The 13569-nt window shown below is 42.1% G+C and overlaps 1 protein-coding gene across 17 annotated transcripts in view; it reads left to right on the top strand.

Annotated features, from left to right (window-relative positions):
* The window catches only part of nrxn3a (neurexin 3a), a 651034-nt gene that overhangs the window by 60632 nt on the left and 576833 nt on the right, over window positions 1-13569 (top strand). Inside the window, exons 2-3 of one of the 17 annotated variants that reach the window (XM_078174846.1) lie at window positions 1457-1663; window positions 1744-1913. The exons of 15 other annotated variants lie outside the window; for them this stretch is intronic. The gene's annotated coding sequence lies outside the window, so the exon portion shown is untranslated. Of the gene's footprint in view, window positions 1-1456; window positions 1914-13569 lie in introns of all 17 variants that reach the window. One more of the 17 variants, XM_078174847.1, reaches the window with a different exon arrangement.

Below are 13569 nucleotides of genomic sequence, written 5' to 3'. Positions count from 1 at the left end.
GGTGGACAGCATTAAGTACCTTGGTGTCCACTTCACCAAGAGCCTGACCTAGGTGCTGCATACTGACTCAGTGGTGAAAAAGGCAAGGCAGATACTGCTTTACCTGAGATGCTTGAGGAAATTCTGCGTATCTCCTCAGATATTGAGGAATGATCCCCATACACGCGCAAGATGGTAGCCGCCCTGTTTCCTCAGTGAAAATCATCTAGGCTATTTTAGCGTTTTTTTCCATTTTAACCATGGGTTTTAACTAAGTTCTTAATCGGGTTTTATTGTTTTACGTCTGCTTAATCAAACCCACTAAGATCATACCAGTTAGTGACCTACCAAAAGTGTTAATTTTGACAAGAATTTTTAATTTAATTTTAGTCTTAGTCACTCACCAAAGACTGGATTTAGTTAAAGTCACATTTTAGTCTTTTAGTTTCGTTTTGTTTTAGTTAAAATTTAGTCAGTGGAAATCAGTTTTTAGTTTTAGTCTCATTTTAGTCATGACGAAATTTGACAGTTTTGTTATACTGTAATAGATTTTGCAAAAGGATGTTTGTCATGGTAGTAAAAACTCCATTGTAAGCATACCTTTAACTATGTGTTTAGTCATTTAAACTAAGAATGTACCATATTACTCTTGTATAATAAAAATGAATGTCCAAGGCTTGTTAGAAAAAGTGCAATACACAATCATGTCCTTCACAGGTTCTTGTTTATTGTCTGTATTTGTACAACAAATGAGTTACACCCTGCATGAATAAAGCTCCAATCCTCTTAAGACATGAAAAGAAGACCATAACAGTGTTAAATGGCATCAAAACTTAACTGTATGCCCACTTCTAATCAATGTTTGTTATAAGGGCATTGGGGCCATCAAAACAACAATCAAACCATTTAACTGTAGTGTGCAAAACCCATTTTCACAATTTACACGAACTTTCTTCAAAAATAGACCACATAAAACAGTGTAGAAAACTATAAAAGTGATGAGACAGGAAAAAGGGACATGAGTGTAGCCTAACAATTAAGCCCATCTGTGTCTTTGTTTACTTATCCTGGTTTAGTTTTAGAAAGGTGCTTCTCTCCAAAATGACCCTTGCCCTGTTGCGACGGGCCCTTGTCAAGTCCCCTGTAATGCTGAACACTCGTTCAACAAAAGCCTGCGATGCAGGCATTGCAAGTAAATCAAGGGCCAGAGGCTTCAAAGTCACATACACCACTGAGTTCTGTGCCAACCAAAAGTCCAAGCCATGTTCAAAATCTGGGATCTGCTGAGACAAAAGCTCATCTTTGTATTTCCTCACTTCCTGTTGAGCACTGTTGGCCTAAATTGTGGTCATTTTGGGGGCATCTCTTCAGCATCCCTTGATGGATCCCCATCATCTCTCCCCAACTCACCCCCCCTCTGTGTTGCTGATGTGGAGGCAGTGGCACTTAGAATGTATTTTTCTGCTTCTTTCAAAAGTTCCTCCTGGACTCCATCATCTGAGTTTTCAATGAGCGTTTCTCCAGCCACAGTTGGGTCAAGGAAGCAGGCTGCAGCTGCAAGTGGAGAGAATCTGGCCTCACTAGGATTTAGGAAGCAGCTGAACCTTCGTTCCAGGTCAGCTTTCATTTTGTCAGCCAGACCAAGCATGTCTCTGTGACAGGACTCCAGAGCAAACTGGGAGAGGTGAGTTATCAAATCCAGTAGGGCTGGCAAAATCAAAGACAGCGACATTGTGTCACTCTGAAGTGTTTTTGTGTGGTCAGCAAAGGGCAACAACAGATCTCTGACAGCAGCTATCTTGATCCATTCACTTGGGAGGAGACAATCCCATCCCATCTCATCGGCAACCTGGGCCACAGAATCCTTCACCTGAAGAAGGCGTGAAACCATTTGAAATGTGCTGGACCATCTTGTCACACAGCTGGTAATTAGCGTAAGTCCACAGAGCTGGTGAAGTTTGTCTGTTGCAATTAAAGACCTATGAAACTGTTTCACAATGGCTTTCACCTTTTCCAACAGACGTTTAACAGAGGCGTCCTTGTGGATCATGTTGACGACCAGGGGAACTGCCCATTGGTCCGACAGCCCATTGGTCCGACATCCCATTGTTCCGACCATATTAAATCCATTGTTCTGAAGTCCCGTTGTTCCGAAATCATCATGATGCCCTGTGGTTAAGGTCTGGTTAGGTTTAGGCACAAAAACCACTTGGTTAGGGTTAGGAAAAGATCATGGTGTGGGTTAAAATGAAAAAGAAAGTAGCAAACACATAAGCCGTGAGCCTGCTTCGCCTCAAGCCTTTCCCAGCTGACCCAGAGCCGGTCGCGGTGCACCATCAAGGCAGAAATACGCCGCTGGGAGCCGTTCAGCACCACAGAGAGCTCCCCACACAACCTGGACTCCAGAGTTAATAACAGGAGGTTATGGTGTTTCACTCTCTTCTCTCTATGGCACTTGTACAGTGGTGGAAAAAAGTTTTCGGACACCCCATGCATTTGTGAAATATTGCATTAAGAATCACTCTTAGGTCTTCAGTGCAATTTCTTTTAGTACAGTCACAGCCAAAATACTAAATAAATCCTAGCCATTAAAAATTTAAAATTGATTGGTTCCCTAAAAATACATAAGAAATTTTGAGTATTGGGTCATTTTGGTACCAGTGATGAAGGTCGTTCTTTTTATTAAAAGACACAATTTTTGTTGCCAAGCTTCGTGTCTACATAAAGCCAGCACATCTGAAAGTTCTTCAGACACAAAAATGGCTAAAACAAGGAACCTAATGCAGGAAACACGCCTGAAGATAAAGATTCTCAGCCAGGAAGGGTACAGCTGCCGCCAGATAGCCAGGAAGTGCAGATGCAGTCCTTAAGCAGTTGGATACACTCTGCAGAAATACAGACGAACCAACAGCTTGGAAGACAAACCAAGATCTGGGCGTCCAAGGGTTTCCTCAGCAAGAAATGACCGCATCCTGATCCGCATGTGCAGGCAAAACCGCCGAATGACATCACAGGAGCTTCAGCAGCAGTGGTCAAACCAAACCGGTGTCCAGTGTTCCACCCACACTGTACGTGGCCGACTTTTTGATCATGGCTTAAGGTCCTACAAGGCTATCAAGAAGCCCCTGATCAATGAGAGACAGAGGTTAGCCCGGCGTCGTTGGGCCCAGGCACACAAGAACTGGACAGCCAGGAATTGGAAGAAGATTTTGTGGTCAGATGAGTCCAGTTTCCAGCTTTATCTTCCTCCTACTAATGTGAGGGTACGCAGAAGGCCAGGCAAAGCATTATCTCCAGCATGTACAGTACCTACTGTCAAGCATGGTGGAGGCAGTATCATGGTTTGGGGATGCATGAGTGCTGCTGGTGTTGGTCATCTCACTGTCTGTGATGGCACATTGAACTCTACCAAGTATTGTACCATTCTTGAAACCCACATGCTCCCTTCTGCGTGTGCACTGTTCCGTCGAGGTAAAAACTGGATGTTTCAACAAGATAATGCCCCTTGCCACACATCCAAGGCCAGTAGAACTTGGCTGCAGGAGCACAGTATCCAGGTCTTAGAGTGGCCAGCTCAATCCCCGGACATGAGCCCCATTGAAAATCTGTGGTGGATTATCAAAAGGTCTGTTTCAAAGCATAAACCAAAGAATTTAGAAGAATTAAAAGCAGTAATTCAACAAGAATGGGACAAGATTACCCCTCAACAGTGTGAAAGGCTCGTGGGGAACATGCCAGCCAGGATTAGAGCTCTACTACGTGCCAGTGGCAGGACTACTAAATATTAATTTGATGATGTGATGGTTTATTTATTTTTTTGTTCAGTTTTGAACACATTCTCTGTTATTTGTTGACTTTGATACCGACAATGTTGAGAACTGACATATTGAAACTGTCAAGAATTTAGTTTTGTTAGTTTTTCTTGTAAACAATAAACAAAAAAATATAGTTTGTATTTGTTTGTATCTGTCTAATGCAGCCACACCTTTTGAAACACAAAAAAGATTTTTCCACAAATATTTCATGATAATATTTGAGACTGTGTAAAATTTTAAGGGTGTCCGAAAACTTTTTTCCACCACTGTATCTCGACCAGTAGCCTACTTTTGTTGCGTTGCTGATCCTCTATGGTACACAAATACAGTATAGCCTAGTATAATCACATATCGGAACAACGGGATGTCGGACTAATGGGATGTCGGACCAATGGGCTGTCAGACCAATGACATGGACCCGACGACCAGTTGTATGGTGTGGACAAAGCAGCATGTTCTCGCCATAAAGCCTTCATACCTGAGAAACAGACAGAGTATTTAATTATTCAATGGAAAATGTGTACACATACCTCAAAGTACAACATCTGAGTATTTTGACTAACAAAGGTATACAGAATTTAACTAAATTAGTTAATATAGTTTGTTTTTAAAGGTTAGCGACAGCTCCAATACTATGAGCTAATACTATGAAATCTGTTCAGGAATATTTTAAGTGACCACACTATAAGTATTGCATGCCACGAGTTGTCTTGTATTTCCGATTTTATTATGTTCTGTGTATTTTGTTGTAAAACAAATTTACCCCCATGAAACAATACAATGAACTGATTAGACTAACTCCATAATGGGTGTTACCTCTCCTCCTCATGCTCTCCGTCACTGCTCCCCTCGTGTTCTCCCTCACTGCTCCCCTCGTCTTTGTCTGCAGAGCTGGGCTCCTCTTCCTCCTCTGGTCTGAATGCAGCAACCATGTTGCTCCCATTGTCCGTGATCACTGTAAGGATCTTGTTGTCTGGTGTCCCCCATCTCTCAGTGCACTTGTCAACACACGCTTTGATAGAACTAGCAGTATATGGATGGGAGATTTGTTCGAGACTTAGTAGTATGTGCTCAGGTTTATTCAGGACAGTGCAAAAATAAGATACACTTATAGCAAGGAAGTCCCTTGGTTGTCCAAATGTCAAGGCCAATTGTAATCCTGCGCGCAGAGGCCAGTCTCTCTTTATACTTCTTTTTCATCCTTGTAAATTCTCTCAATGAGGTTGTTGATTTTGTTTTTTTGGGGATTACAAAACTCTTGTCAACCATTTCCATCATTTTAACGAAGTCTGTGTCTTCCACTGTGCAGGCTGGCAGAGCAGTACGACCTATCCACAAAGCCAGAATTCTCTCTCTTGTTTTTTGTTCTTTTCCATCTGGATGGTACTTTAATTTGGAAGTGAACATGTTTGGAATCGTTGTCTGTTTTGGCTGTTGTTTTTCATTTTCACTGTCCATTTTCTGTAGTACAGGTAAAGTCTGAGTATCCATGATCTGAAGGGGAGAGTAAAAAAGGTGTTACTTGTACTGCCTCTGAATTATTTCATAATCATATCTACGTAGTACACTGTAGCAATCCAATTTGCAGGCTAAAACAGAAAGAACACAGTCATCTCAAATAAGATTACAACCATTAACAGAAGGGTTAAATTGGGGCTGTGCCTTAACATTTTGCACATAACACTGGTGCTAGGGAAGCTGAGAATTTTGTAGCACAGGCCAAAAAGTTGTAGAACAAGCATAAAACATCTGGTACTATGTCTAAAAACCACCCCGTGGAGTGGAGTTAATCACTTTAACATACATGACTGGCAAGGATGTTAATCGTACAGGGAGGGCACACAGAACTGAAAACTTAAATGTTCTTAGGTTCTTAAAGATATGTAAACGTTACATATTAGTTTGTCCTTTTCACAGAATGAATAATTAAATACAAGAGTAGTTATCCTAACCAAGCCTACTTAATTAGCCGTTTACCATAACCAAGTTAAACCGAGGAATCCACTGCGGAACGTAACCTTACATTACCCAAATAATTCACATTTTCTACTTCTGGAGATACGTTGCTGCAGGGCTAGTTTTAGTACATAATCAGATAATTAGAGAGCTACTTTCTCCCATTTCTACTGCCCCAATGTATTTTTCTGACCGAGATGTGAGGGCTAAAAATATTAATGTTAGCTAGCGTTAAAGCTAATCGTTGACGTTAGGTGTTGGCTTGCAAGTTAATTGCTAGCGCATTCTCAAATAGTCTAAGCACGCCACACCCGCATATCAAGTTTCAGCTTTAACGTTGGCTTAACGTTACTTAGGTCTACATGCAATTTAATCCTAAAACTCACTGCACAAGCCGTCGTAACAATCTCCATTTTTATATTTACCTTGTCAGACACTGCAGGATGGCTTGCCTTAAGGTGTGTTTTTAAATTCGTCATGTCTTTTCCACTGAACTTGAATCCACAAGGCTCTTCATCCTCGTTGGGAACGATGCACTCAGTCTTTCGTTCAGCTGGAAGGTAACAGAAGTGTGTCCATAAATCTTCTCTTCTTTTTCTTCCTACTTGACAAGTCGCCGGTGAAAATAATCCGCTCATAATTGCTTCCTTTCAGCTCAACGCTCTGACAAGGCGTTGTTGTTTCCAGAATCCCACCTTCCCATTGTGGAGCCAAGGCTTCTGTGTGGCAAAACTGGACGTGCACCGCCACCGGTCGGAGGGAGGTCATCCAATCATAAAGTTTTTACTCATCAGTTCATAATGAACAGAGATTTCGTTTTAGTTTTTGTTGTCAGTACTAAATTTACAGTCTCGTCACAAATTAGTCACGGAATAAATGGTTGTCAACGAAAAGTTTTCGTTTTCGTTTTAGTTGACAAAACTAACACTGCCTACCAATCACGATCTTTAAAGCAGAGTGCCGTGGCCACCTATGAGGACACCTGTCACCGGACCTTCAAGCCACTGAGACGACTACCCCGAACCTGCCGGAATCTCAGTCAACTCAGAGGGCCCTGTTTCTGGGCCTGTGCCGGACCACCTGGCTGTGTGCAGTTCACCCCACGCCCAGTAACCTGCTCTCCAGCAAGGCGCTGCTCTGCTGGGAAAGACGCTGCTCAGTTGCTGCAATGGTCCCCGGTTACGTCCATCCATCTCCAGCCGGTGAATGTGGTGCACAGTGTGGTCACTGAGCCGAGCAATGCCGAGCCTACATCGCTACGGCCGTTTATTCCCCCTACCACACTGATTGTTGGCGATTCCACAATCAGGAATGTGTGCTTCCACAATGTAGTAACTCACTGTTTCCCCGGTGCCACAGTCCATGACTTCCACAAAAAGCTCCAGGGTTTACTGCATTCATTCCTGTCATCCATTAGAAGAGTTATAGTCCATGTGGGAGCCAATGACATGGCTTTTCAACAGTCCGAGCTGACCAAATCTGATTTTTAACATCTCTTTGATTTACTGAAGCAATATGGAAAGTTGGTGTTTATCTCAGGTCCCATTCCCACATTAGGTCGTGGTCCCGGTCATTTTACTAGAATCCTTAGTCTCCAAACCTGATTGCTGTCCGCATATAGAGTATATATTCAACCTGTTCTGGAACCACCAGTCTCTTTTCAAAAGAGACGGCATCCACTCTAACACACAGGGCTCACGAATGCTTGCCGCTAGCATACAGCATGCTGTTCAGTCATCTCCACGTGACTGACTCTTCACTCACTACAACCCCCCTCCTCCGAGCCTCCCTCTCCAGTTTCATCTTGGGCTACTGTTTCCAGTGCTAGCCCCCCCTGCTGGTATCCTTTGACTCCTTCTTCACCTTTTCATCTCCGTATTCAGCCCGAGGCCGGTTCTACGCAGGGGCAAGAGGGGGCAATGCCCCCTTAAACAAATATCTTGCTCCCTCAAATCAAATCCGCCGAAAAAGGCACTAAATAGAAAAGTTTTCTCATCTGTCTCCACTCCACTCCATGCTGTGGGCCAGCTGTGTGATCTACTGTCTGCAGTCGACAGAGACCCTCCCCCCAGTAAACACCCAATCACTGTTTAGTATGCAAATGAGCCAAGATGCATCAGCATCAGGTTTCTCAGTCTCAGTGAGGCAGAATGCAGCAGTAACATGAAGCTCCATTAAACTCGTCGTAGCGTCTCGTGTCATGAGATACTTAATATATAGCTAACAACAAAAAACAAAAGCAAATATAGCAGTGTGAGCATAGAGTGTGAGCCTGTCAGTGCAAACATGTCTTCAATCACACAAGCACAGCGAGAGATGAGTGCCTGCTGCATGTCACATACTGAGGACAAATGCCGTGTTTGCCAGACCCCTACACAAAGCCTCGCCCAGCCTCTAGTTCTGCATGCTGTTTTTTGATAATCACAGCGATTTTTACAAAGCTTTTATTAACTTTTCACTCCTGCAGCTTTCAGCAGCTCAAAGGAGAGTGGAGTGAAGAGAAATCTGTGAAATTGCTAACAAAAAACCACAAAAAAATGACAACAAAACAAAAAAAAATATAAAATGTTCTGCTCTAGCCTATATCTGTTGTGTTTGTATTTTGTTGGTAAGATAAATGTTAAGATGTTGGTTGTGCCTGGATGAAGGATATTTTTATTTTATTTGTTCTTAATTTTTATTTTTTATTTTTTGTTTATTTTATTTTTCAGTTTTCCTCCTTGAGGGATTGACACCGTATTGTGGTCAGGGGGTTTGCGTGCCTCAGTGACCCTAAGAGCTATACCAGCAGGAGCTTAGTCTTCAGGTGGGACACCCAAGTTGGACAGGTCTTAGGGTAGAGGCCTGACAAAGTGCAATCCATTTCTTTAGGTTGGGGGTTGGACACACAGCTAACAACAACCCAATTCCATGTAGAAAACACTGTTATCAACAACAAAACAAGCGGCGAGCATATTTGAGACCATGGTGCTTTGACACCCTCTATAGGGCACTCACACAGCGTCCCCACATCCTGCGAGTGAGTGAGTGAGTGAGTGAGTGAGTGACCTTTATTTGTCAGGTCTACCTATGGCAAAAATGTGCTGGAGCATGATGCCCCCTTCACATTTATGACTGCCCCCTCATATATGCCTGCCTAGAACCGGGCTTGAGGACCACTGTGGCAAGTGGCTGGCAGCCGCTGGTTCCAATGAATCTGGGGCGAAGAGGTTGGTCGGCAGGTGTTGGTCTACTTCGTTCTGATTACTCGCTCATAATAATGGTGAGAACAATATCGTTGACCGTTTGATATTGTTGTCAAAGTTATTATTAACACGCAAAAATGTTGAAAACACTGAAGATAAAAGAAAACTGGATCAACAGAATTTAAAAGTTCAAAATAACTTGCACAAGAGAGTTATGCATGAGTTAAATAAAGTAAAACAAAAGAGCGCACGCAAACATCAAAGCACAAGACTAAAAAATTGAAGAAGAGCGCAACACAAGAGATACAAGAGAGTAACAAAAACAAGCACAACAAGAGAGTAAAAACACGTACGACAAGAGGCCAGCCACGCCGAGCGCACTTGTATTTATCCGGCCAAAGTGGGCGGATTTGATAAGGGAGGCTTCTCTCTATGTGCAAAGCCAGCCCTAACTATAAGCTTTATCAAAGAGGAAAGTCTTAAGTCTAGTCTAATATGTGGAGACGGTGTCTGCCTCCCGGACCACAACAGGAAGATGATTCCTCAAGAGAGGAGCCTGATAGCTGAAGGCTCTGGCTCCTGATCTACTTTTGGAGAATTTAGGGACCACGAGTAACCCTGCATTCTTAGAGCGCAGTGTTCTGGTGGGATAATATGGCACTATGAGCTCTCTAAGATATGACAGAGCTTGACCATTTAGAGCTTTATAAGTTACCAGTAGGATTTTAAATTCAGTTCTGGATTTTACAGGGAGCCAGTGCAGAGAAGCTAAAACAGGAGAAATATGATCTCGTTTCTTAGTTCCTGTTAGTACATGTGCTGCTGCATTCTGAATTAGCTGGAGAGTTTTTAAGGACTTACTAGAGCTACCTGATAATAGAGAGTTACAGTAATCCAGCCTTGAGGTAACAAAAGCATGGACCAGTTTTTCTGCATCTTTTTGGGTCAGGATAGGCCTAATTTTTGCAATATTACGCAGATGAAAAAATGCAGTCCGTGAGGTTTGTTTTAAATGAGAATTAAAAGACAAATCTTGATCAAATGTTACTCCGAGGTTTCTTACAGTAGTGCTAGAGGCCAGAGCAATGCCATCTAGAGAAACTATGTCATCAGATAAAGAGTCTCTGAGTTGTTTGGGGCCAAGAACAATAACTTCAGTTTTGTCTGAATTTAACATCAGGAAATTGGTGCTCATCCAAGTTTTTATGTCTTTAAGGCAGTTATGGAGTTTAGTAAATTGATTACTTTCTTCTGGCTTCATCGATAAATACAACTGTGTATGATCCGCATAACAATGGAAATTTACAGAGTGATTTCTAATGATGTTATCTAAAGGAAGCATATATAGAATAAATAGGATTGGTCCGAGCACAGAACCTTGCGGAACTCCAAAACAAACTTTAGTACGTAAGGATGATTCATTATGAACGTAAACAAACTAAAAACGATCAGATAAATAAGATTTAAACCAGCTTAGTGCAGAAGTGTTCCAGTCTCTGTAGCAGAATTTGATGGTCAATAGTGTCAAACGCCGCACTAGGATCTAATAAAACAAGTACAGAGACGAGTCCTTTGTCTGAAGCAATCAGAAGGTCATTTGTAATTTTAACTAGTGCTGTCTCAGTGCTATGATGCACTCTAAATCCTGACTGAAATTCCTCAAATAAATTATTATCATGGAGAAAATCACACAGCTGGTCTGCGACTACTTTCTCAAGGATCTTTGAAAGAAAGGTAAGATTAGATATTGGTCTATAGCTGGCTAACACCTCCGGATCCAGGGTGGGCTTTTTTAGGAGAGGTTTAATTACAGCTACCTTAAAAGACTGTGGTACATAGCCTGTTAATAAGGATATATTGATCATATCTAATATATGAGTGTTAACTAAAGGTAAGACCTCCTTAAGTAGCCTAGTTGGGATGGGGTCTAAGAGACACGTTGATGATTTAGATGAAGAAATCACTGCGGTCAATTCTTGAAGAGAAATTGGGGAGAAGCAATCTAAATATATATTAGGTCTTACAGCTGTGTTTGAGGTTAGATAGGTACTATCTGAGGAAAGGAGGTCATGAATTTTGCCTCTAATAGTTATAATTTTGTCATTAAAAAAGCTCATAAAATCATTACTGCTAAGGACTAAAGGAATACAAGGCTCAATAGAGCTTTGACTCTCAGTCAACCTGGCTACAGTGCTGAAAAGAAAGGGGGTTATTTTTGTTTTCTTCTATTAATGCTGAGTAATAGCTTGCTCTGGCATTGCAGAGGCCCCTCTTATAAGTTTTGAGACTGTCTGCCCAGATTAAACGAGATTCTTCCAGTTTGGTTAATCGCCAATTCCTTTCAAATTTTTGCGATATTTGTTTTAACTTATGGGTTTGAGAGTTATACCAAGGAGTGAACTTTCTTTGCTTTGTTAACTTCTTTTTAAGAGGAGCTACAGAGTTGAGTGTTGTTCGCAGCGAGCCTATGGCGCTATCGACAAGATGATCAATTCGGGAGAGGTTAAAGTCAGCACGGGAAACCTCTGTTACTGAAGGACTTGGTATTGAATTTAACGACGGAGTAATCATTTCCTTAAATTTTGTGACAGCACTATCTGATAAACATCTAGTATAGTAACTGTTGCTGAGTGGCGTGTAATCGAGTAAAAAGAATTCAAAAGTAATCAAATAATGATCCGATGTTGTGAAGAAGGGAGGCACTGTGTTATCCTAGCAGGGCGGTTAATCAAGGCGTTGCCTCTGGGTGGAGGAGGGGACCCTTTTATAAGTTAATGACTTAAAGAGCATTTGAAGCACCTCAAATTAACTCTCTACCCCCCTTTTTTGGTGCCAGGATGTCTGGAGGATGCATCCCTCCTGACCGGAGTAAGCTCGGGGGCAGGGTAATAAACATTTGACCCTGCTGGTGGATTTCTCATTGTCTTATTTACTGGTAGTCCAGAATCTGGAGAGTTGAGGAAGGGCATGCTCCTACATTGCTCATCAATGACTGCTCATCAGAGCACCTGGTGGAGCTTTTTTGCAAGTGGCATAACTGGCACTTGGTCAGTGACTTCCACCATCAGACCCAGACGAAAAAAGCCACCTTTTCACGTTTACATGATATGCGGCTGGTCAGCGTTATTATGTAATGGCGCCCGGCAGAAGTCCGAGAAGCGTTAGCAGGAGGGGTGGTGGATGGGTCCATCTACCACCAACCACCGACCCACCGACCCAACCACATGTGTGTGAGTTGGCTAAATGTTACCACGTGCGTTTGTTGTTGAAGGAAAACAAATGTCAATCTGCAGTGTTGTACCAATGTTGTGCATTTATTTTGAAAGACACTGTATGCAAACTGTACATTTCCTGTGAAAATTAAAGTGTATTTTGAAAACATGTAATGCATGTTACAGGCTTAAGTTGACACAGCATCCCAGAATGTCAACAACCAATGTACCCAGGGTACCCTGCACATTATTTGTCAATGTGAAAAGTCAATGACCAAATGTTGATATGTGACAAGGTTGGAGTGAAAATGTGTATGGTAGCCTTGGCCACCAGCGTGTGAATATGTGTGTAAATGGATGAATAAGACATTTTGTGTAAAAAGCTTTGAGTGGGCGGAAGACTAGTAAGATGCAATACAAGCGTAAGTCCATTCACCAAATGCTGCTCTGAAATACAGAAACCAACAACATCATGGTTCTCATTCTGACGCCACTTCACCCACAGATAAACCTACTCACTGATGTTGTACAGTTAACATTTTTATAATAATGGTAATAGTTAAGGTCTACAGCTCAACTACAATGTCACAGAAAAGGAGTGATGTGCTGATTTTGGGGCCCTTCTTTTAGAAAAGAGTCTGTGTTATGAAAAATACTGTTGTCAACTCAACAGGAGATGAAAACTTATATTATGAAATGATGGACTTTTGAAGATTGTTTTGTACTGATAGTAAGTGTAAGTGGGGGTCCCCGGCTTTGTTGATGAGGCCAGCTGCAGTCGGAATGAAACTGTTTTGTGGCATGAGGTTTTGATCCTGATGGAGCACAGCCTCCTGCCAGAGAGAAGTGTTTTAAAGAGTTTGTGTCTTTGGATGGGAGGGGTCAGCCACAATGGCCCCTTTTCCACCAACATTTCCAGGAACTTTTATTACCAGGAATTTATTTACCTGGGTAAAAGAATCCCTGGCAATCCATGTGGTTTGCGTTTCCACCGCACCTCAAAGTTCCGGAAAATGTGTTCAAATCAGGCTGATGACACAGATGATTCGGCGTGTGCCCTGTATTTGGCTGTGCCAGCTTTGCTGGTTACATGCTGGTGTAGAGAGTTGGGGCTGTTTGTCTCAGCCAGCAGCTAAGTTTAAAAGTATTTTAAGATAAGTGTCAAACTAAGTTAGTCTACATACAGACAGCTCTCATTTTAGCTTATTAGTAACAATTCGCTATCAGCTGAACTAGCGTACAGTCCTAGTGTAAGACATAACGTTAGTGTCGGTGGATGAGACTGTGGACGGAGAATATTGAATATCGCTACATGTTTACATGTTCATGCTTGCTGAACACGTATTGATAAAGTATTGGCTTCTTACTTGCTAAGGTTTAATGTCACTTACAGTTACGAGTGTAGCTGCCATCAACTTGAAT

This window comes from Epinephelus lanceolatus, chromosome 15, assembly GCF_041903045.1.
Source record: "Epinephelus lanceolatus isolate andai-2023 chromosome 15, ASM4190304v1, whole genome shotgun sequence".
Classification (NCBI taxonomy): Eukaryota; Metazoa; Chordata; class Actinopteri; order Perciformes; family Serranidae; genus Epinephelus; species Epinephelus lanceolatus.
Note: the sequence above shows the minus strand (reverse complement) of the source record. Positions and strands in the feature narration are given on the sequence as shown.